The sequence below is a fragment of the Geotrypetes seraphini genome, chromosome 13, assembly GCF_902459505.1.
Source record: "Geotrypetes seraphini chromosome 13, aGeoSer1.1, whole genome shotgun sequence".
NCBI lineage: Eukaryota > Metazoa > Chordata > Amphibia > Gymnophiona > Dermophiidae > Geotrypetes > Geotrypetes seraphini.
The window spans coordinates 19269505-19293584 of record NC_047096.1 but is presented as its reverse complement, the minus strand read 5'-3'; the positions used below and the strand labels follow the sequence as shown (position 1 = coordinate 19293584).

General features: G+C 44.5%; 1 long non-coding RNA gene across 1 annotated transcript; it reads left to right on the top strand.

The window, feature by feature from the left end:
- The first annotated feature begins 278 nt into the window (after window positions 1-278).
- On the top strand, window positions 279-21575 carry LOC117347861. Its single transcript, XR_004536858.1, has 3 exons — window positions 279-327; window positions 19608-19703; window positions 21235-21575. It is a non-coding gene; the product is annotated as an uncharacterized LOC117347861 (long non-coding RNA).
- The last annotated feature ends 2505 nt before the right edge of the window (window positions 21576-24080 follow it).

Sequence of the window (24080 nt, the reverse complement as noted above, 5' to 3'; positions counted from 1 at the left end):
GGAGAGGAAGCAGGAAGAGCATGCGTCTGCGTTGGCGTCGGCTTTGGGGCCTGTTATCCATTGGTAGGTCCTGTTCCCCGATGGCAGCGGCAGTGGCAGTGGCTTGGGAACGGCAGGGAGAAAGAAAGAAAGGGGGCAGGCAGGGAAACAGAAGGAAAGAAGAGAAACAGAAAAAAAGAAGGGGGCATGAAGAGAGGAAGAAAAAGTTGGGGGAGGGAATGAGGTGTGGAGGAGAGGAAGCATACAGGCTGAAAGAAGGGAAGAAAGATTGGATGCACAGTCAGAAGAAGAAAGTGCAACCAGAGACTCATGAAATCACCAGGCAAGGTAGGAAATTGATTTTATTTTAAATTTAGCAAAGTGGAGGCAGTATTACCACAGTTTTCAAAGGAATTGCCCAAATAACTTAATAGTTAACTGGGTAAATTCCCAGAGATGAAAACTTCCCTTCACTTACTCTGCACAGTTCTGAATTTATATCTGTTGTCTATATTTTACAATATGGTCCCCTTTTACTAAACCGCAATAGTGGTTTTTAGCACAGGGAGCCTATGAGCGTCAAGAGCAACGCTGGGCATTCGGTGCAGCTCCCTGCGCTAAAAACTGCTATTGTGGTTTAATAAAAAGGATAGAGGGTATATTTGTCTATTTTTGTATGGTTGTTACTGAGGTGACAATGCATAGAGTCATCTGCCTTGACCTCTTTGAAAAAAACCCAGAATAGGAATGATAATTAACATTTGCTCAGCGTATAGTGTGCTTTGTGTTTTTTAATTTTATTGTTGGTAGATCATTTTGACTTGGTCATTTTAAAGTAGCTCACAAGCTCAAAAAGTTTGGGCACCTCTGAGCTAGAGCGTTGAAACTGTGTATTTTTATTTTATCCCCCCTTTTACAAAACTGTGGAGCGTTTTTTAGCGCCAGCCGTGGTGGTAGCAGCTCTGATGCTCAGAATTCTATGAGCGTCAGGGCTGTTACCACTGTGGCTAAAATCCACACTACAGTTTTGTAAAAGAGTGAGGGGTTAGTTTGTCAATATTCCATACTAGGCGAAGGTGTTTTCTGTGTTCTGTGTGTTCGAAAGACATGGTTTTCTGTTAGGATTGATCTGTGCTGGTCTGGCTTGTTTAGTTTTACAATGGGTGTATTGATGTACTGCTCATTGCAATATGTAAGATGCTGCCTTTTCCTAGGTACTCATGTGTGACGTGTGGTTTGTTACTAAAAATCATGTTTTTCTTACAGATGGGGGGGTGCCAAAAAATGATGGGCCCCGGGTGTTACATATGCTACGTACGCCACTGTATGTAAAGATACCAGAAAGCTGGCGTAGCAAAAACTTTAAGTAAATTGTTATTCTTCTAAGTTTTGAGTATTTAACCCTCCCACAATCTCACGGGCACTCGTTTCAAGTTTCAAGTTTATTGAGATTTTGATTTAAACGCAATATCAAATATTTTCAATGCGTATAACAAAAATAAATTTTGGGAAATAAATAAAACCATTTGAACAATAAACATACAAACATATCCATAGATGATTAAAATTACATAAGGAGTACAAGGATAAACTACATTTGTTTAAAAATGCGTTCTCCGCGCCTGCTCATAAATTTGTTGACTGGAAGGATCCAGCAATGTGGCCAGATGTCATTCAGGACAAAGACAGAGAAAGAATTGTGCAATTTGGATTAATGATGGAAGATGATTTAAAGCAAATGGCACAGTCTATGAGTAAAGATCTTGATGGACGTTCTTTTAATGAATATCTCCTCTATGCCAAATCACCCAATGGTCGTGAGAAGATTTTAAGGGACTGGCTTAGGTGGAGCATTAGCAGAAAAGTATGTGTGTAAAGAGCCTCTGTAGCTGCAACGCAGATGCTTTTTTTAAAAAAAAAACAACAATATTGTTTTAAACTGCATTTTCCTTTTAAGCTAGGCGCCTGTAGGGTGGTATCTGCCATCATGTTTCTATGTTATTTCAGATTTCTTCATTAATTTTCATGACGAAATTCACCAAAAACTAATTGAATAGTAATAGGTACTCTTAAGTATTTTCTCTATCTGTCCTGGCAGGCTCACAATTGGAGAATGACAACGGGGACTAATTTTTCCCAGTCCCCGCAGGAACTCAATTTCCCTGTCCTGTTCCCGCAAGTTTTGTCGCTGTTCATGCCCCATTCCTGTAAGCTCAGCCTTAACGGCACAAGCCTCGAACACTTATGATTTTAAAGTGTATGAGGCTTGTGCAGATGAGGACGGAGCTTAGGCATTGGTGGAATGAGGCATTATGACATCATAATCGGAGCTCTAGAATGTTGCTACTTATGATTTTAAAGTGTTTGAGGATTGTGCAGATGAGGACAGAGCTTAGGCATTGGTGGAATGAGGCATTATGACATCACAATCTGAGCTCTAGAATGTTGCTCCTTATGATTTTAAAGTGTTTTGAGGCTTGTGCAGATGAGGACAGAGTTTAGGCATTGGTGGAATGAGGCATTATGACATCACAACCTGAGCTCTAGAATGTTGCTACTTATGATTTTAAAATGTTTGAGGCTTGTGCAGATTAGGACGGAGCATGCAAGAATGGGGCAGGGACAGGAAAAGAACTCGCCAGGATGGGAAAATGAGTTCCCATGGAGACGGGGAAAAATTTGGGTAAAGAATGTGCTGATGATTCTTTGAATTTGTGTGACTGTCGGGATCTATTTGTTTTACTTTAACTGCCGCTGCTCTTTGCTGCCCCCAAGAAGCTGCTGCCCTAGGCAACTGCCTAGCCTTGCCTAATGGCATGCACTGCTCTGTTTGCACCCCTGTATAAAGGAGTTGTAGTTCTGATTCCTCTGTAAGTGTAGGAATACATCTCCATGGATGCAATAAGATAAATCCATGAGAGACTCATCCTATTCATATTGAACGGGGTGTGATGCGCTATCCTGTTCCTGTCTCATAAATTCAAGGGCTGTGCGTAGGAGAGCAAGAGGTTAGAATCTGAGATGCAGACTGACAGCTCATCTTACAGTGGTTTATCTTTGGGGAGCGCCAAGCTAGAGGGTTTCTGGATAGCCACAATGAATATGGAAGATGTATATTTGCATACAGTGGAGACTGAACATGTAGAGATCTCATTAATAGTCCTTATAAATGTCCTGTGAACAGCAAGCAGATTCTTCACCTCCCTGAAGGAAAAAAGAGCAGAAGAAAAGCCAGGCTTTGGCAAACGGAGGTCAACCGAGCCCAGCATCCTATCTGAGACTGTGGCCTGTCTGGGTCACAAGCACCCATCAGATTCCAAACCGATTTATTTCTTGTACCTCATGTCTACGGATGAACAATGATTCTAGTAATTCTTTGTGGTCCTTTCCTCGAGGAACTTGTCCAAACCCTTGTTGACAGGCAGGGCAGGATTAATTTGTCGAGGGCCCCAAGGCACAGAAGTACACTGGGCCCCCTGTCCCACTCCACCCCACCATTCACCCAGGCAGAAACAGGAAACTGTGTCAGAGGGAAGTTTTGGGCAAGCAGCACCGCTTGCAAAATTACAGTTCCCGTTGCCTTTCTTACCTGCGTTGCTTGCTTGTCTTACTTTCCGTTGATGGGGGGGGGGGGGGTGTTGCCGATCGGGGTGGGGCCTGCGTTGCCGATCAATACTGGAGGGGCCCATTGCCGTTTGGAAAAAACAATATTGATGCCCTCCTTCATCGGGCCCCGCTGACCATTTCGGGCCCTAGGCATGTGCCCACTTGGCCTATTGGTTAATCCTGCCCTGTTGACAGGCAGACTGTTGGGGCACTCCATTATTGACCCTTTCCCAAGGGGAGAACTCACTAGTAGCAGAATTAGGTTGGGGTAGGTAAGGCTGCTGCCTCCTGTCATGGTACATGGGCTTGTCGTGCCACTGGGGCTTGCGTGCCTCTGTGAAGTTGAAAGCTATGTTATCGGTAGTTCCGCTACCAGCAAGGCCTCCCAAGGTGGACAGGTCTTAGCAGAGATGTCAGATTAAGTATGGGCCACCCATCTGGGCAGCAGCAGATGGGCAGTGTTGGAGGCGGAGGATCGCATTTGATGCGACAATGGTGATAGCATCAAATTCATACTGCGCAGAAGAGAGGCCCGGCAATCCACTCCTGTATTCTGCTACGAAAACTTGATGATATCATCAAGTCGCCAGGACTCGAACATGAGTCGATGGCACCTAACAGGCAAGGCTGCACTGGAATCTCATTTTAAATTCCCTGCATGTATTTTCACACATACACTTTGCACCTGCTTCAGAGAGTGCAAAGCCGATGCAGAGCACACAGGGGCTTTTGTACCCACGTTCGCCTACAGGCCCAAATTTTTGAAGGGAATTTGCCCAAGGGTCTGCAAGCTAATGACATAAGGAAGTTCTTCTTCACCCAGAGAGTGGTAGAAAACTGGAATGCTCTTCCGGAGTCTGCCATAGGGGAGAACACCCTCCAGGGATTCAAGACAAAGTTAGACAAGTTCCTGCTGAACTGGAACGTACGCAAGTAGGGCTAGTCTCAATTAGGGCGCTGGTCTATGACCAGAAGGCCACCGCGTGAGCGGACTGCTAGGCATGATGGACCACTGGTCTGACCCAGCATCGACAATTCTTATGTTCTTATGTAGTTTCACAATTGTCTGCTATACTTTCAAAATATAGACGTACATAGATGGATCAGAAACTGTTGGCGGGTGGGAAACAGAGGGTAGGAGTGAAGGGCCACTACTCGGACTGGAGGAGGGTCACGAGTGGTGTTCCGCAGGGCTCGGTGCTCTGGCCGCTGCTATTTAATATATTCATAAATGATCTAGAAACAGGGATGAAGTGTGAGATCATAAAATTTGTGGACGACACCAAACTATTTAGTGGAGCTCGGACTATAGAGGACTGCGAAGAATTGCAAAGGGACTTGAACAAACTAGGGGATTGGGCGACGAGATGGCAGATGAAGTTCAACGTTGAGAAATGTAAAGTATTGCATGTGGGAAACAGAAACTCGAGGTACAACTATACGATGGGAGGGATGTTACTGAATGAGAGTACCCAAGAAAAGGACTTGGGGGTAATGGTGGGCATGACAATGAAGCCGACGGCACAGTGTGCAGCGGCCGCTAAGAGAGCGAATAGAATGCTAGGTATAATCAAGAAGGGTATTACAACCAGAACGAAAGAAGTTATCCTGCTGTTGTATCGGGCGATGGTGTCCCCGCATCTGGAATACTGCGTCCAATATTGGTCGCCGTACCTTAAGAAGGATATGGCGTTACTCGAGAGGGTTCAGAGGAGAGCGACACGTCTGATCAAAGGGATGGAAAACCTTTCATACGCTGAGAGATTGGAGAAACTGGGTCTCTTTTCCCTGGAGAAGAGGAGACTTAGAGGGGCTATGATAGAGACTTACAAGATCATGAAGGGCATAGAGAGAATAGAGAGGGACAGATTCTTCAACTTTCGAATAATAAAAGAACAAGATGGCATTCGGAGAAGTTGAAAGGGACAGATTCAAAATGAATGCTAAGAAGTTCTTCTTTACCCAACGTGTGGTGGACACCTGGAATGCTCTTCCAGAGGACGTAATAGGGTAGAGCAGTGTTTTTCAACCGCTGTTCCGCGGCACACTAGTGTGCCGCGAGATGTTGCCTGGTGTGCCGCAGGGCCGCCGGGCCCGGAGCTGACAGGGGGCCCGAGGCAGGGGCGCCAGTAGTTCGCCAAGGCAAAGTGAGTCGATCACCCAGGACTCACTTTGTCTTGGCGATCTAATCTATGGAGCCGATAAGTCTTCTTCTCCCCGACGTCAATTATCAATTATACAGTCGGAGAGGAAGTTCGGGCCAGCCAATCGCTGCCTGGTTCGGGCCAGCCAATCGCTGCCTGGCTGGGCGGAACTTCCTCTCCGATTGTAGAATTGACGTCAGGGAGAGCATGCGTCGGCGTCGGCTTTGGGGCCTGTTATCCATTGGTGGGTCCTGTTCCCCGATGGCAGTGGCTTGGGGAACGGCAGGGAGAAAGAAAGAAAGGGGGCAGGCAGGGAAACAGAAGGAAAGAAGAGAAACAGAAAAAAAGAAAGAAAGGTCAGGGAGAGAGGAAGAAAAAGTTGGGGGAGGGAATGAGGTGTGGAGGAGAGAAAGCATACAGGCTGATAGAAGGGAAGAAAGATTGGATGCACAGTCAGAAGAAGAAAGTGCAACCAGAAATCACCAGACAAGGTAGGAAAAATGATTTTATTTTAAATTTAGCAAAGTGGAGGCAGTATTACCACAGTTTTCAAAGGAATTTGCCCAAATAACTTAATAGTTAACTGGGTAAATTCCCAGAGATGAAAACTTCCCTTCACTTACTATGCACAGTTCTGAATTTATATCTGCTGTCTATATTTTACAATATGGTCACCTTTTACTAAACCGCAATAGTGGTTTTTAGCGCAGGGAGCCTATGAGCGTCAAGAGCAGCGCTGGGCATTCAGCGCAGCTCCCTGCGCTAAAAACTGCTATTGTGGTTTAATAAAAAGGATGGAGGGTATATTTGTCTATTTTTGTATGCTATAAAAACCAAATACAGAGAGAGACTGAGAGCTGTTGACGAAGAGCTACGTGTGTGTCTTTCTTCGATTCCAGCCAGAATATCAGCTTTGTGTTCAGCCAAACAGGCCCAGGTTTCGCACTGAATAAAGTATTTTATAATTTTTATTTCATAATAAAGTAATTATAAAATACTTTCTTTGTGTTTATTTGATTCCTATTCAAGAGAATTACTTTATATATAGTCAATATAGGCAGAGAGTTAAATTTTTTAACATTTTCTTATGGTGGTGTGCCTCGTGATTTTTTTCATTAAACAAGTGTGCCTTTGCCCAAAAAAGGTTGAAAAACACTGGGGTAGAGTATGGTACTGAGGTTCAAGAAAGGATTGGACAATTTCCTGCTGGAAAAGAAGATAGAGGGGTAAAGACAGAGGATTACTGCACAGGTCCTGGACCTGTTGGGCTGCCGCGTGAGTGGACTGCTGGGCACAATGGACCTCAGGTCTGACCCAGGGGAGGCATTGCTTATGTTCTTATGTTCAAGAAAGCAAAGATAATGGCATTGAAAGGAAAATGGACTACACTTCTCCCTCCATATTTGCGGTTTCAGCATTCACGGTTTTGATTATTCACAGTTTTTTAGCTTGCTGGCTCCTCCACCCAAATTACATCAGCTTACAGAGAAAATTGCTGATTCCCAGCACTTTCTTCACTGTGTTTTGCCCCTCGTTCCATACATAACAGGCCAGGTCTCCCACCATGTTATTCGCGGTTTCACCATATTCACGGTAGTTTTCAATAGAAAACAGCGAATAACATATGAAAAAGTTATTTGTGGTTTTTCTGTATTTGCGGTTCTGTTAATCCCCTATCACAGCGAATACGGAGGGAGAAGTGTATTATATTTCAGATTGTCATTGACAACTCTGTTCTTGAACAAGTATCTGCATTTTAATTACTTGGCTGTGACATTACCATTAGCTGTGACAATGATATAACAAATGAAATACATTCTTTCCAGTGAAGTCGTGGCTCGATCCACAGAACATTAAGGAGAAAACTAGATAAGAAACTTAAATTTTATAAAGTTATAACAGCATCGACACATTTATATGCATAATAAACAGGTTAACTTTAGAATTCATGCTGCAGAAATGAAATTTTTATGATCGGTTAAAGGATGTAATAGACAAGTTAAGATTAGATATAAAAATATAAGAGGAAACCCTCCAGAATATTATATTTGTTCCTGAATGAGAAACTCAAAATGTCATGAAGAACGGTGGGAATGATGTGAAGTGTATATCTGATATTGTAGACCATTGCATTGCCTAAAGTCTTTTGACTTATAAATGCTTATATATATCTTTATGTTTATTTTAAAATTTGAAATTCCGCCCACTCTCATCAGTTCAGAGCAGTTCACCACCCCTCACCCCTCCTTTTACAAAGCTACGTTAAGGCTTTTATATCGCTGGCCGCAGCGGCATTAGCTCTGACACTCATAGGACTTCCATGAGTGTCGGAGCTAATACCGCTGCGGCCAGCGATATAAAAGCCTAACGCAGCTTCATAAAAGAGGGTCAAAGTTACAATTTAAACAATTAAGACTGGAAAAGAACTCCATAAAAAACATAGGACAGGGTGAGGAGTGGTCTAATGGTTGTGAGATAAATTCCTAGCAAGTCAACTAAGCCTCCAGAAGTGCCTGTATATTTTGTAACAAAACAAAACTGCAGATCTGTACAAGACGTAGGCAAAATTTATTGTGACAAAATAAATATATGTAAACCCTTTTACCAATCAAGGGACCCGACACGGTCCGTGTTTCGGACCAACCTTCGTCAGGGGTCCATGGTAAAAAAGGATAACAAAGAAAGTCACAAAAATTGTAGAGTAGCAGCAAAATGTTAGCAACGTCGAGATTCGCCAACTGCAATGAAAGTCCTATTCCCTTTCCCTAATGCATTCACCCCAGAAATACCATTTATCCTTATACACATGATCTCTCTAATACATCCACTCTTTTCCCAGATGACATTTCCAAAGGCCCCTTCAAATCTCTGTCTGTACCATATCATAAGCTTTCTTAGAGGACATCTTCCCCCCCCCCCCCTGCACTGAGGATTATAAGCCAAAGGCCAATTTTAAAAAATATGTCTTCAATAAGGTCTTAAATTTTTTTTATAGGAGATCTCTGTCCAAATTTCCTTTGGTAGATCATTCCGTAATACGGGTGTCAACCAAAAGAATGGCCTCTCTCTTGTAACTGCCCAATGTACTTTAGAAAAATGTGGTGTCAACATTCTATAATCCTTTTTTCTTTTTTTTAATATTCTTTATTCATTTTCAAGATTACATTAAGTGTTATAATATATTCATTCACATTAACAATAAATACATCACTTACAAACAATCATTGATACATTTCATAAATTCTTATCCCCTTCCCTATCCCACCCCTCCTTCCCATATATCCCATTATCATATAAAACATGTAATAATAAAATCCCCCCTCCCTGCACCTTAAATTGATAAATATAAGGGAAACAATTTTAAATTAATCTTTTACAATACTTCGTTAATGGTTTCCACACATCCTGAAATTTCTTAAAATATCCCCGTTGTAATGCAATAAACCTTTCCATTTTATAGATATGGCATAAAGAATTCCACCAGAAGTTGTAATTTAATCTCCTCCAATCTTTCCAATTAAATGTGATTTGCTGAATGGCAACACCAGTCATTATAAGTAGTAATTTATTGTTATTCGCAGAAATCTGACTTTTTGCTCTCAGTTCCATACCAAATATCACAGTATCATAGGATAATGCCACTGGGTTATCTAATAAATTATTAATTTGGTCCCAAATTGATTTCCAAAAATTCATAATAAATGGGCAATGAAACAATAAATGATCTAAAGTTCCTGCTTCTAGATGACAATGCCAACATCTATTAGACAAAGAACTATCTAATTTTTGTAACCTAACAGGGATCCACAATGCTCTGTGCAACAGAAAAAAACCAAGTTTGTCTCATAGATGCTGACATTCTATAATCCTGTATCAATCTTAGACACCTTGCGGGTGTATATAAGGATGTCCATCTAATGTAAATTTGGAATGAACAAATCATATCTGTGAATGTTGGGATTAACAAACTTTATTATATAAATATCAGGCACCTATCAACTAATTATTATGTAACTGTAATGTTAATCTAGAATGATCAAACTATGTCATCTGTGAATGTTCATTTAGGATATGAATGTAAATTCTGGAAATGCAAGTGTTAATTTAGGAAGTTAAACTGTACTATATAATTGTCACTGTAACCCATTTGACTAATTATCATTATGTAACTCATTTGTCCAAATATTATGTACGTTACCTTGTAACCCATTCTGAGCTCTCAGGGGAGGATGGAATATAAAACTTGGATTACGAGCATAATCCGTTCCAGGAGCATGCTCGTAATCCAAAACGCTCGTTTATCAAAGCAAAGTTCCCCATAGAAAATAGTAGCAACACCGACGATTCGTTCCAGAACCCGGAGTCTGTACCTGTCGGGTGCCGGGTACTGCAGCGCCGGCTCCTCTGTCCGCCTCCTCCGTCTGTCATCCAAAGAAGAACCCCACAGTGCTGCTTCGGGGGGGATGCATCTAATGTCCGCCAGCCGCCGGAGAACCCCGCAGTGCCGCTTCAGAGGGATTGCCTCCTACATCCGCCGGCCAGCCCTCCACGTCGGATGCCCCCGCATGCTGGAGAGCCCCCCACCCGAGCCCACGCAGCCGAGCGCCGCCCCACCTGCACGCAGCACACGACACGCACCACGCCATTGATTGATGCTGTGTGCGTCACATGCAACGCGCAGGCGGGACGGCACCTGGCCGCGCAGGCCCAAACAGAGGCCCTCCAACCTGTGGAAGGCACCCGATGTGGAAGGCTGGCCGGAAGACGGAAGAGGAATCCCCCGAAGCGGCGCTTCCTGGGCTGTAAGTGCTCGTTTATCGGGGCAGTGCTCGGTTGGCGAGTCAAAAGTTTGCTGAGTGTTTTGCTCGTCTTACAAAACACTCGCAAACCGAGGTTCCACTGTATATATATATATATATATGAGTTCTTGCTCCCACAATAACTTTTGTGTAATGCAGAGTAGTTTAAACCTACTTCTATTCCTTGGGTTTTGGCCAGGCACTAGGGAACTGGATTGGCCACTGTGAGAACGGGCTACTGGGCCTGATAGACCATTGGTCTGACCTATAAGGCTATTCTTATGTTCTAATGTTCTAAATGATATAGGCAACCATCGATTTCTTAGATATAATGGGGTTACATGGTCAAATAACTGGACATTCCCTAGGAGCCTTATTGTAAGGTCTGCAGGCTTAATAGAGGACTGAGGTGAACCTAGATATATAGAATATTACCTACCAGGAGGAAAAGATCTCAGATTTTACCACATAGGGAACATGTATGTTTTCTCCCTATATTAGAGTGGTATATGGTATAAAAAGATAAGATAAAAAGACAAAAAGATTTAAAAAGATTTAAAATATTTATTATACTAAAATATAAATTTTGTGTGGAAGGAGGTTTTTGATCGATGAAAGACAACCATATACCACTCTAATATAGGGAGAAAACATACATGTTCCCTATGTGGTAAAATCTGAGATCTTTTCCTCCTGGTAGGTAATATTCTATATATCAACTTGGTGTAGTACGTTATATTTTGTGTTGATATACATTTTTCAATATTTTGCTTTGATAGTGAACCTAGATATACCACATTACCATAATACATTTACTCTGCATATAGTGTGCTTTTTTAAATTTTATGGTTACCATTATGAATTAAGATATTGTGTGTACATGAAAAATGAATGGAAGAAATTGGGGGCGGGGCTGAGGTGGGATTGGGGGCGGGACTGAAAATTAATAGATGTCCCGTTTTGATGGAAAAAAAAATAAATGGTCACTCTAATGATACCTGATGTATATCATCTTTAGTGACTTTTAAGACTCCTGAGGCAGGCCTGTTGGCCGAAACATGGCCATGTCGAGTCAATTTGATGTTTGAACAATAAATATCGTCATTTCACCAGACGGATTGAAGGACACTTTTTTAGTGCACATCATTCTCTTTTGGACAATTCCACTCTGGTTGTTGCATATTTGTGTCTGTGGTGATGTTTTTTTCATGGTTTTATATGGACCACATCTTTCCTCAGGAAGATTCCAAGCTCAAGAGTCTCGGCTGCGTCCTTAGAACATTAGATTACTGCTTTGGTTTAAAAAAAAAAAGTACGATACAACTTAAGAGTAATAAGATCTGCATTGTCTTCAGATAGTTTTTGTATTATTGTTCAGGCCTTGCTTAGACTAATGTAATTCTCTTTATTAAGGAGTATTTGGAGAGTTAGAGCTACACCCTGAGGTTGTGGGTTCAAATCCCACACTTCTCCCTGTGACCCTGGGCAAGTCACTTAATTCCCCCCACCCCAATGCACCTGGTACATTAGATAAGAGTGTGAGCCCACCAGTACAGACAGGGAGAAATGCTCGAGTACCTGAATACATTCATGTAAGCCATATTATAGAAAATTAAAGGTTGACATCTGATAACCAGAGCTGGTATTATGACATCATAATGCCTCATTCCATCAATGCCCAAGAGCCAACTTAACCAGTGATGTCACAATGGCTCGATTGTCCTTTACTTGGCCCACTTTTATTTTGATTTCTAGAGTGGTGCAGTGGTTAAAGCTAACAGATTTAGGCCGTTGCAGAATGTAGATGCAAGGTTCATTTTTTGTGGAAATGGGTTTGACAGGATGACTCCATTATTGCAGACTCTTCACTGGCTTCCAGCGGTAAACAAAAAAGTATTATTTAAAAGGCATGTTTAATTCATAAGGCCAAATGTCATTACAGTTCATCTGGGTTAATTCATGTTGAATATTTCTAGCGGTAACATTGTGATTTGCGAGCATGAATGAAACGGGTTAAATTTCCCTTTAGGGGTGTCCAACCTTTTGGCTTCCCTGGGCCGCATCGGCCGAAAAAAATGGTTCTGGGGCCGCGCAAACGCTGCAGCAAGACCCAGGAGGGAGCCGGCAAGACGGTAAACACCCGGGAGCAGCAGAGGAAAACACTGCATCGCCCTCAAAATACACACACGCACAAAATACTTCACGGGGCCGCAGGTTGGACACCCCTGGTGGTAAACGTTTAGTGTTGTCGCCTCTTTGAGTTATCTTTTGTCTATTTAGGGCCTAAGATTTGGAACGATCTGCCTTTTCATTTGAGGCAAACTAGTTCTCATTTTCAGTTTTACAAGGAACTGAAAACATATCTTTTTAATGGGATTTAGTAAATAACTACGACATTTATATGACTAACTTTTCCAAACCATGGGATATTTGTCTGTTATCCGCAAAGAATCCTGGTCGATACTGTAGGCTATAAGAAAGAGAATATAGTCCCCACCCCATATCACCACAAAACTGAGATAGCAGTGGGAAAGGAACAGGTTAGAAGAAAGACTCCAGGCCAGCTCCGAGAGGCACAGCAGAGTGAAACCTTGGCCTAAGGGTAAAATCAAGCTGGAAACTAAATTAACCTAATCATCTTATGGACTCCTAACAGGCTAAGTGGCCGGCGTGTTAGAGGCTAGGCCTGGCATTGAGAGGGATTCCGTACGCTCGAGAGTCACAGGTCCTTGGGTATTAGAAACAATAAAACATTGATTCACAAAGAAGTCTTGTCCGTGGGTGCCCAGAGGGTTGAGAGGGTTCGTTTATTCCCCTCCACCTCGGTTTTAAATAGTTACAAAACAAGTTTCTTCTAACTAAAATAAAGAAGAGATGTATTTTTATGCCACTTCGTCCTCTCCCCCAAACAAATTTCTACAGAAAATTTACAGCCTCACCTATGACCGGCTTAGGAATATTTATATTTCACATAACCAAGCGGAGGAAACATCAAAGTCTCTACTAACCAAATGAAAGGGAAGGTGGGGTAAGATTTAGGGCAGAAGGCTTTTTCTGTGGACTGGGGCTAGAAAAGATTACGACATGGCCAGGAGAGCAGTAAGTGGTTCATACCCAGCTCTCAACGCATAGGACGCCGCCGGGCTCAGTCAGACTACTTTAGCTGGCGCACAGCCGAGTCTTGAAAACGCGGTCTATTCATTTGTGATGTCGTTTTTAATTATTAATTCTTTTAACTGAGCTTTAATTGATATGGTTTTTTTTACATTTTTTGCCCCAGTGTTATTTGAATATATCATTACCGCACCTCTCCTTCAGCTCCTGAAGAGGAGAAAGGGACAAGATTCTCGCTTTCTGTTTGACAGAGGCAAGAAGAGGGTGCCAGACACCGCACTCCAAAGAGAAAAGAAACCCGCTGAATTCAAATCCAGTGAACACCTGCAGCCTTTGCTCCCATCCCCAGTGGAGAGATGAGTTCAAGTCTTCAGAAAGCTCACGTGCAAAAAAAAAAAAAAAAAACTATAGAGGGCTCCTGAACAGCCTCAAAAATACTTACAGAATTCAGGAAATCCTGGGCTCGGTGGGAAAGGGGAGGATGAGGCCTGGGAGCCTTAGCAGAGCAGGAGGCAGAAGCCATGTATGCAAGTGTACGCGTTAGGGCAGTTTTCTAATCTGGCCTGCCGAGTTTGCCTGCGTTTTCCCAGTTGGTGGCCAGGTTGAAGATCTCGACGGAGCCGTCCAGGCGGGCCTCAGTCAAGCGCTCCGAGCAACCGCAGTAATGTAGCCAGCGGGCCTCCCCCAGAGAGCAAGAAGCGGAAGAAGCCCTGCAGGCTCACAATCTATCTAATGTACCTGGGGCAATGGGGGGATTAAGTGACTTGCCCAGGATCACAAGGAGCAGCGGGGGTTTGAACCCACAACCCCAGGGTGCCGAGGCTGTAGCTTTAACCACTGCGCCACTCTAGAAATCAAAAAAATGCAGTATAAGTGAGCCAAATAAAGGTCAATGAAGCCATTGTGACATCACTGATGAGGTTGGCTCTTACTGGTGGAATGAGGCATTATGATGTCACAATATCAGCTCTGGTTATCAGAGGCTGAAACTTGTCACGCTATTCATTCAGCTTTTTATAGCATTCTCCCAGGGGAGCTCAGAACAGTCTATATGAATTTATTCAGGTACTCAAGCATTTTTCCCTTTCTGTCCTGCTGGACTAACAATCTATCTAACGTACCTGGGGCAATGGGGGGATTAAGTGACTTGCTCAGGGTCACAAGGAGCAGCGGGGGTTTGAACCCACAACCCCAGGGTGCTGAGGCTGTAGCTTTAACCACTGTGCCACTCTAGAAATCAAAAAATGCAGTATAAGTGAGCCAAATAAAGGTCAATGAAGCCATTGTGACATCACTGATGAGGTTGGCTCTTACTGGTGGAATGAGGCATTATGATGTCACAATATCAGCTCTGGTTATCAAGGGCTGGAACTTGTCACGCTATTTAGTTATTCAATTTTCTATACTGGGGAACTCAGAATGGTTTCCATTCATTTATTCAGGTACTGGAGCATTTTGCCTTATCTGTCTTGGTGGGCTCACAATTTATCTAATTTACCTGGGGCAATGGAGGGCTTAAGTGACTTGCCCAGGGTCACGAGGACCAGTGTGGGTGTGAATCCATAACCCCAGGGTGTTGAGGCCCAAGCCTCCTCGGGCCCAAGCCTGGTCACAGCTTTCACAAACAGCGTTAGCGTCCTCAAATTTAAAGTGAGAAAGGGGAAGATGAGAGGCCCACAGTTCGCTGACAAGGAAGCTAAGTTCCTCTCAGGCTGCTCCTGTACAGGTAGGTGCGTGACTGACCATGCCCACTTAACTCCAGTACGGCTTCCTTGGCACGGCATCGGCACCGCTAATTCTTCACCAGTGAGTCACTGTATGCTCAGCTCCCAGAAGGCGTGGGGGGGTGGGGGAAGAGAATACGGGAAGTTCAGATAGATTCATTACATCAGCATCACCTTTCAGCCCTGCACCGCAGCATTTCACGTGTGTGTGTGGGGGGGGGGAACCTCACCTGGCAGGCAGCAAGGCTTCTTAACAGCACACATAAGAGAGCAGTAACTCGCACGTTCATGCTGGGAATTGTGCATGTATGCACTACTGATCACTTTTAATTGGAATTTCCGTGTGCACCTTGTATGGCGTGGGCAATAAGATGTTCAGCTTTTAGCAAGGGGGGCGGAAAAAAAACCTTATTAACTCAAAACAAGCCCCACACGGACAAACGATACACCCCCCCAACACTACAAGGCCTTAAAACATACAACCAACAGCATTCACACTCCCCAAAAGAAAACGGGAGTGTGAATGCTGTTGGTTGTACAGTGGTGCCTCGCATAACGAACGCCTCACACAACGAACGCTGCACACAACGAACTTCATGTCTTGATTCACACAACGAACTTCGTTTCACACAACGAACTTCACACAACGAACTTCGTTTCACACAACGAACTTCGTTTCACACAACGAAGTCGCCCGAGCTGCCGATGTATTGCATCCTTCCGCGCAGGCACTGCAGGCAGTCGTTAGTGATTGCGCTTAACTGCCCTCTCTCACTGTATACAGTCGTCCTTTTAAGATAAACTCAATATTTTTTATATATCATGGCTTCTAAAAAAAGCAGGAAGGTGATTTCTGTTGAAATGAAACGGGAAATAATTAGGAGGAGTGAATGTGGGGTAAAACAGTGTGACCTCGTCAAAGAGTTTGGCCTCAGCAAGACCACCATTTTCACCATTTTGACAAATTTATCTTTTTTTATGTCATCTTAGCATATTTTATGCTGCAGAACGAATAATTTTTTTTAACATGTATTGTTATGGGAAAACGCGTTTCACATAACGAACTTTTCGCATAACAAACTTGCTCCTGGAACCAATTAAGTTCGTTGTGTGAGGCACCACTGTATTGTCAGGTCAAAAGTGCGCCGGGACAAAGGCGCGCGCAGACAACTGAGTGCAGTGCAGAGGCGCGCGCTGAAGAAAATGACTGTTTTAAAGGGCTCCGACAGGGGGTGTGGGGGGGAACCCCCCCACTTTACTTTATACAGATTGTGCCGCGTTGTGGGGGGTTTGGGGGGTTGTAACCCCCCCATTTTACTGAAAACTTCACTTTTTCCCTAAAAAACAGGGAAACAGTTAAGTTTCCAGTATAGTGAGGGGGGTTATAACCCCCCAATCCCCCCACAACGCTGCCGCGATCTGTATTAAGTAAAGTGGGGGGGGGGGTTTCCCCAACAAACCCCCCCGTCAGAGCCCCTAAAAACGCTCAGTTGTTGGCGCGCCTTTGTCTTCGGCGGTTTTGTTTATGAACTGTATGTTTCAGGCCTTGTAGTGCGGTTGGGTGTGTGTATCGTTTGTCCGTGTGGGGCTTGTTTTGAGTTAATAAGGGATATATTTGGGCCCTAATCCTCGAGTACTATTTTCTGGGGGGGGGGGGGGAGAACCCCCATTTTGAAACACTTTCAGGGTCTCCGGATTTTAAGATATTTTGTTTTACTTATCAATAAGGAAAATCGGGGTAAATCAAAGGCCCAGAATGGTAGAAGATTAAGATAAATTTCAAGTACTTCTATAAAAGAGAAAAAAAAAAATGCACAGAGGAAGGTTTTTTTTCCACAGTGAAAGTTTAAAAATCTTCCAGCTCATAGAAAATCTGTAATTTATAAAAGTGAATCAAAAGATTTTTTTTTTTTTTTTTGGGGGGGGTGGGAGTAGTAAGTTAAGTTTTGAAGTGTCCCTTGCATTCCCAGGTCTTTCCTGCAGATTACTTAGCATCTCCAGCAGACTAAACATGTTTTTTCCATCGTCGGAAGCTTGGGGGGAAAATATTTTGGTTTCGCTTCTTAGGAATAAATGAGAGACAGCCCGCGGTTTCAAAGGGCAAAAGCCCCCTCCCACTCCATCAGTGGAAACCTTTCATTGAAAGAAGTCGCCTCACCTTAGGTTTCTCTCTTTTGCGGCCGAAACTATGTTGGACTTGGGCTGCTCAATTTGTTGATTTTAAAAGATCACCGAACTCCCAAACTAATAAATTCAGGACAGACTGAAAAATGGGGAAGGGGAAAGGGAAGGAGGGGCTTCAAAGCTTTTGCAATGCTTAAATGTTGAAGCTGGGGGGGGACTTTAAAGCTTTTGCAATGCTTAAATGTTGAAGCTTGGAGGGGACTTTAAAGCTTTTTCAACACTTAAATTTAGAAGCTGGGGGGCTTTAAAACTTTTGCAACACTTAAATGTTGAAGCTGGGGGGGCTTTAAAACTTTTGCAACACTTAAATGTTGAAGCGGGGGGGCTTTAAAACTTTTGCAATGCTTAAATGTTGAAGTTTAACAGCGAATAAACTGGGGGGGGAGCAGGTTTTCCGCCTGCAAAGCCTCTTACAAGAGTTTTGGGGGGGGGGGGGGTCCCTGTTCTCTTTCTGCCCCGGCACCCACGGAGCTCACCTGGGGTTGCTGGAGTTCCAGTACACGGCATGCCGCATGCTGCAGACCCTCCGGATCCCCTCCAAGACCAGGCTCAGCCACACCAGCTCCCACTGCATGACTCGCCCCGGCCTCGCGCTACGTCTCACTGCGCTCGTGCGGGCCGAGGGAGGCGGAGGGGAGGCCGGCCACGCCCCCCGGAGCCCAGCTCGCAGCCAATCGGAAGGCGGGATTCCCCCCAAATTCGGCCTCCTTTCTCGCCATCCCCTGCAAAGGAGAAGCCACAGCCCGAACTGGAAATGGTAAAAATCCAGCCCCTCAAGACATAATAAACATCTCACTGTAGCCATCAGAGCTGCCAAGTCACCCCCCCCCCAGGGCAAAAATGGAGGGGGGGGGCACTTCTACTACACATCAAATCATTCAAAAATCATTCCACCCGTAGACGTCCGCACGTGGACGTCCGCCCGTGGACGTCCGCCCGTAGACGTCCGCCCATAGACGTCCACCCGTAGACGTCCGCCCGTAGACGTCCGCACGTGGACGTCCGCCCGTAGACGTCCGCAAGTGGACGTCCGCCCGTAGACGTCCGCACGTAGACGTCCGCCCGTAGACGTCTGCACGTGGACGTCCGCCCGTAGACGTCCACCCGTAGACGTCCGCACGTGGACGTCCGCCCGTAGACGTCCGCCCGTGGACGTCCGCCCGTGGACGTCTACGGGTGGACGTCTACGTGCGCGTCCACCCGTAGAGAAAGCCACAGTGAGTCCCGAGGAAACCTGTCCCTCTGAAGCAGAGTTGCAGAATCCAAGAACTTCAAATTCACAACCACTGCCAGAACCTGCTCCCTCCTTTTTGGATCCAAACTGCAGCTCGTAACCCAAATTCCACTCAGCCTGAGAAGGATTACACCATGACTTCCGGCACGCACTCCGAGTTACATTCGCCCATAAAATGTTCAACAGCAGCCGAATCAGACAGCGTGCAGGGTCAGGGGGCAAGGCCAGCTTTGTTACCCAGCCGCATGAAGAGGGAACAAAACCACTGAAAGGCAAGTGAAGGCAGCCAAAGCCAGAAAATGTGAACCAGTAACCTTTAGGACTGAAGAATACGTTTAAAAGTAGAGAAAAGGAAAGGGACTTACAGCACAGCCCCACCAATACACCTCACTCCTCCCTTGCAATAGGTACTCCAGTGCTAAGACACCCTCCTTCTCCTCCATCTACAGCTCTAACTATGTACCTCACTCCTGCTGGCCCTCTGTTATCCTAGTGCCCTCCATCACACACAGATCTACTAATATACCCCGTTCCTTCCTCGCAGTGCCTTCTGGTACCACAGTACTCACAAACACCCTCCCTCCCCATCTCACACACCCCCAGTTCTGCCAACCTTCTGTTACCCCAGTACTGAGAACTCCTCACTCTCCCCCCCCCCACACACACAACACAGCTCTGCCAATGCACCTCATTCCTGCCTTGCAAAAAGTAGTATAGATATGCGTGTTCCATATTAAGCTTCAAATCCTATGTAATTTTGATTCGAGCTAGGATGCTAAGTTTGATGGACCCAGCACAACCTGTCTTATGTCTTTACAATTAGGGTGGGATCAAGCAGCATATCTGTGAATCCAGGAGAAGACAGTAATGGGAATAATTGGAAGAGTGAACGAAGCAGAGAGATGAAACGTATGTAAAGGTAAGGGCAGGGCCGCCATCAGGGCAGTACCACCAGTCATTCAGGGGCCCGGAGCTGACAGGGGGCCCGGGCTCCCCCAGGATCCTAGGCAGTCTTCTAAGGCAGGGGCGCCAGTAGCTCGCCAAGGTAAAGTGAGTCGATCACCCAGGACTCACTTTGCTTTGGTGATCTATCGGGCCGATTAGTCTTCCTCTCCCTGACGTTAATTCTGCAGTCGGAGAGGAAGTTCGGGCCAGCCAATCGCTGCATGGCTGGGCGGAACTTCCTCTCCGACGGGAGAATTGACGTCGGGGAGGGGAAGCAGGGAGAGCATGCGTCTGCGTTGGCGTCGGCTTTGGGGCCTGTTATCCATTGGTAGGTCCTGTTCCCCGATGGCAGCGGCAGTGGCAGTGGCTTGGGAACGGCAGGGAGAAAGAAAGAAAGGGGGCAGGCAGGGAAACAGAAGGAAAGAAGAGAAACAGAAAAAAAGAAGGGGGCATGAAGAGAGGAAGAAAAAGTTGGGGGAGGGAATGAGGTGTGGAGGAGAGGAAGCATACAGGCTGAAAGAAGGGAAGAAAGATTGGATGCACAGTCAGAAGAAGAAAGTGCAACCAGAGACTCATGAAATCACCAGGCAAGGTAGGAAAATGATTTTATTTTAAATTTAGCAAAGTGGAGGCAGTATTACCACAGTTTTCAAAGGAATTGCCCAAATAACTTAATAGTTAACTGGGTAAATTCCCAGAGATGAAAACTTCCCTTCACTTACTCTGCACAGTTCTGAATTTATATCTGTTGTCTATATTTTACAATATGGTCCCCTTTTACTAAACCGCAATAGTGGTTTTTAGCACAGGGAGCCTATGAGCATCAAGAGCAACGCTGGGCATTCGGCGCAGCTCCCTGCGCTAAAAACTGCTATTGTGGTTTAATAAAAAGGATAGAGGGTATATTTGTCTATTTTTGTATGGTTGTTACTGAGGTGACAATGCATAGAGTCATCTGCCTTGACCTCTTTGAAAAAAACCCAGAATAGGAATGATAATTAACATTTGCTCAGCGTATAGTGTGCTTTGTGTTTTTTAATTTTATTGTTGGTAGATCATTTTGACTTGGTCATTTTAAAGTAGCTCACAAGCTCAAAAAGTTTGGGCACCTCTGCTCTACATTGTAGGCACCGCTCAGCGCAGTTGTCAATAAACCACTAGGCGACGCTTATAGAATCCCGCCTAGCAGCACCTAGGCTTGCTTAGGGATCGCTAGGCATCCTGGAGGTATGTGCACACTGAGGCACAAGTATAAAGAGTATTGTATCTACTGGAGTTCCGTTCCTTCACTAACCATGTAAACCGTGTCGAGCTCCACCTGTGGAGATGTTGCGGTATATAAACCCAAGATTTAGTTTAGTTTAGTTTAGTTTATTGCCGGTGCCATATTTCCTCTGTTTGCGAGCTTTTGGCAGTTAACAACGGAGAAGTAAGTCTGACTACTTTTGATTATAAAAATATTTTGAACGGCAGTATTCTCATGTTACTATTTGATTATATTTCAGATGCCTAAATGTCTCTGCCTCTGGCCCTGAAGCAGTGGACCGAGTGTTATGTCCACGAAACGCTGGCCACGTCGGCAATTTATTGGCAGTAAACAGGCAATACATGAACTAGCAATGACAATGCTGAGATAAGTATTCAGTTGTCAAACTCTTTCTCAAACCATTAGAGAGATGTATCCATGAGTTTATGAATAATTTGAAAAAAGTTTTAAAAATTATATATATTTATTAAAAAATGTTAAAAAATTATTAAAAAATATCTAAAGCGAACTGAATAAATTCTCAGGTTTTTTTGGCCAATGATTGGAGCAAGGAAGTTCCAGTCTGTGATAGGACTGCACGTAGACTCCTATTCTGAGGCCTTTTCCTGAGTAGTTAGAATTATAAGAGAATATATTGTGGATGCATTCTCTCTGGAAGTGGTATTTGTTACTATTCTGGTATATTAGGCCAGGTATTACATGGCCTAATTTACCGATGCATAACAAGGATGCCTAGTGATGCCTAAGTCAACCACGCCTATTCTTCACCTTTAACCATGCCTACGTTTCAGGTAGGCATCGTTAGGTATCGAAGGGCAGCTCAATTTAGGCATCCTAAGAGTTTGGCGCCAAACTCTTAATTGTTAATTTAAATTTTTTTTTTTTTTTTGATTGGATGAAAACTGGCACAGTCAATTACCACGCCAATTAAGCCAATTTTTTTTTTTTTAAAGTGGCTGACGTATTCCGAAGTTAGGCGTCGCTAGGCAGCCTTAATTAGGGTGCAGCGGTAATGTTGGCACAGTAGCTGATTAGCACATTCCATGTCCATTCTCTTCCCCGACGCGCATCTCCCCCCAATTCAATAAAGTAAAAAGCGCATGCTTAGGGAGCACAGATAGCAAAACTAACACTTTACCGCGTCTGCATTAGGACATTTTTGCTGCATTCAGCGCATTAGCACCTAGGCAGCTTAGTAAATGGGCCTCGTATTGGATTCAAACGGATCGTAATCTGTAACACACCCGCAATTGATGGATAGGTTACACCATTTAGTCAGAATTCTGGTGGGCAGTATATCAAAATAAAGATGGACTTGGGTTTGAAGGATAGGGCCTAATCCAGTTCATGTATTTTGGTATTTACAGGGCTGCCATTTCTAGGAAGGAGACTTTAGCCAGCCCTGATTTTGAACTTACATCCCAAGAGCAGCGATTCTATCCACTGACATTAATGCTATAGAAACATAGAAACATAGAAAATGACGGCAGAAAAGGGCCATAGCCCATCAAGTCTGCCCACTCCAAAAACCCTCCCCTAATCTACACTCTATCACTCGTCCCCCAATCTGCCCTCCTCTATGCTACCCTCGTAGGGATCCGACGTGGGCATCCCATTTATTCTTAAAATCTTGTATGCTGCTGGCTATGATCACCTGCTCCGGGAGCTCGTTCCAATGGTCCACCACTCTTTCAGTGAAGAAGTACTTCCTGGTATCCCCATGAAATTTCCCCCCCCCCTGATTTTCAACGGATGTCCCCTTGTGGACGAGGGCCCTTTTAGAAGGAAAATGTTGTCTTCCACCTCTATTCGACCAGTGATGTACTTAAACGTCTCTATCATATCTCCCCTCTCCCTACGTTCCTCGAGAGAGTATAGCCGCAACTTGTGCAGCCTGTCTTCATACGAGACATCCTTGAGCCCCAGGATCATCCTGGTGGCCATTCGCTGAACCGACTCAACTCTTAGCACATCCTTACGGTAGTGCGGTCTCCAGAATTGCACACAGTATTCCAGATGAGGTCTCACCATGCTTCTGTACAGCGGCATAATGACCTCTGGCTTCCGGCTATCTGTTCCATAATTATATCAGGATCATAGAGCTGTCAGAAATCCTGGAATGGGGGTGTCCAACCTGCGGCCTGAGGGCCGCATGTGGCCCCGTGAAGTATTTTGTGTGGCCCCGGTCGAGGGCGATGCAGTGTTTTCCACTGCTGCCCCCCGGGTGTTTACCGTCTTGCTGGCTCCCTCTTCTGTCTTGCTTCTGCGTTTGCGCGGCCCTAGAAAATTTTTTTGGGGGCCAGTGGGGCCCAGGGAAGCCAAAAGGTTGGGCACCCATGGTCTAAAGTCTCCCTCTTGGGTAGCTTGACACTGTATTTATACAGGAGATAACTTTCAAAGAACCAACAGATTGTAGTATACACATTTTTTTTTAAAAGAAACTACCTGCTTTGTTTCTTTAAAACAAGAATTGGACTCAGATAGCACCAGGAGTCAAATGGATGTCTGAGTGCTGTGAGGAAATAATCCTTTCATCTCAGTCCTTACTGCTGGCGCATTGTGACAGTTTATGAGTGTCCCTAGTCCTGTAAATATGAGATAGAGGGATGTAGCCCTGTTTTGTTTGGATCAGTTTTGGGCAAATTACTTTAGTCAATATGTAGGGGTCGATATTCAGCCGGCAGTGCTCAGTGTTTTGCTGGCAGCTGCTGGCATTATACCTGGAAATTCAATGCTGGGCCACATCTGTGCTCTGGCATTGAATTTCCAGGTTTCTAGAGCCAGGTAATGCACAGCCGGTTATGTGAAATATTCAGCACTTAACCAGTTTTGAAGTATCACATAAAGATAGGACTGACTTTTATGCATCCTATTTATATGGTTACTTTGGCCAGTTAAGCGCTGAATATTGGCACTTAGCTGGCCAAGTGCCAACTCCATCTCCAGAAAGCCCCCCAAATTATCAGGTTTTGCTTTAGGTGCTAATGGGTCATTTTTGACAGTACTATCTGGTTCTATAAGGGATGCTTGCACTACTGCTGCCTGTGTGCTACGTGCTGGTGCTGGTGTGTATTTATCTATAAG